General features: G+C 40.0%; 1 pseudogene; it reads right to left on the reverse strand.

The window, feature by feature from the left end:
* Positions 1 to 777: 777 nt before the first annotated feature.
* LOC120109543 lies at positions 778 to 875 on the reverse strand (annotated as a pseudogene).
* Between the last annotated feature and the right edge of the window lie 562 nt (positions 876 to 1,437).

The following is a 1,437-nucleotide window of genomic DNA, read 5'->3' on the forward strand; positions in this document are numbered from 1 at the left end:
TCTCTGTTCGAGGAAAGTGGGTTTTAAGTGGGACCTTTTCTAAACGCATCGTGACCCCTCCACTTACCTGGGAGATTACCTGGTCGACTAGGTTACTAGACCGGATTGGAGGCTTAGGTGTCCTCTTCAAACCAGTTAGGAGCTGTCTAGAAATTTCAGAAAAATATTAGGAATTGAGGTGTAATGTTTTGATGCATGCTTGATTGTGAATAGATTTTTGTTTTACTGTATTAGGGTGTCGTTTTAGACATCTTTGGTGGTACTTGTACTTACAAAAAAAAAAGGGATGAGAAATATTTTGCATGCTTAAGTGGAATAGGGATGACACCGGTCAATTAAGTCGTACAACTTTAGATCATATCTTAGGACACATCCCTGAAATTCCTTCGCAGTATCTCACATCTTGTGAGATGGCTGATTTAAATGAAGATGCGGGGAGTCACCACGATCGAGAACGTGAACCCCATGTTAATTCCTGATAACGTAGGACACTTTGAAATCAAACCAGGGTTAATTCAATTGCTGCTCAAGTATCATGGGATGGAATCCGAGAACCCTTATCTTCACCTTAAGGACTTTGAGAAAATTAGCATCACATTTAGAGTGCCAAATGTATCGGAAGACGTCCTTAAATTGACCTTGTTTCCTTTTTCCTTAAAAGATAAAGCCAAAACATGGCTGAACTCCTTGAGACCTAGATCGCTAGGATCATGGCATGATATGCAAAGAAAATTTTTGAAAAAATTCTTTCCCGCACAAAGGACTAACTTTTTGAAAAGGCACATTAGTAATTTCCAACAAAAAGACCATGAAACATTTTATGAATGCTGGGAGAGATTTAAAGAGTTGCTTCTCTCTTGTCCTCATCACGGGTTTGAAACATGGAGAACCATTAGTTTCTTTTACGAAGGGTTGTCTCCACAGTTAAAACAATTTATAGAGACCATGTGCAATGGTCAATTTTTGGAAAAGCAACCCAATGAGGCATGGGACTATTTAGACTCTCTCGCAGAGACTGCACAATTATGAGATACAGGGGATAGAGTGAATAAACCTTTGCCTAAGCCTACTAGCATTGGACACGGGGGCCTTTACAACCTTAGTACTCAGGATGATATTCAGGATAAAATGGCAGCCCTTACTAGGAAATTGAACTTAGAAGGACTGAATCCATCAAGACTGTAGAACATAACAGTTAGTGTTGTAGGATTTGTGAGATGCCTGGCCATCTCATCACTGATTGCCCCACAATACCCGCATTCAAGGAAGTCTTGCACGATCTGGCCAATGTTATGAATAATCCTAGGTTCTTCGGTGTTAAGCATGCTGATTTTTTTTTTTTGAAAACCATGGCTAAACCTGATCGGGTTGTCTATGTACCCCTTCATAAGGGGGATCAAGCCATACGTAGTTCTTTTTAAGTTTCAAAAACGCAGC

This window comes from Phoenix dactylifera, unplaced genomic scaffold, assembly GCF_009389715.1.
Source record: "Phoenix dactylifera cultivar Barhee BC4 unplaced genomic scaffold, palm_55x_up_171113_PBpolish2nd_filt_p 002345F, whole genome shotgun sequence".
NCBI classification, from domain to species: domain Eukaryota; kingdom Viridiplantae; phylum Streptophyta; class Magnoliopsida; order Arecales; family Arecaceae; genus Phoenix; species Phoenix dactylifera.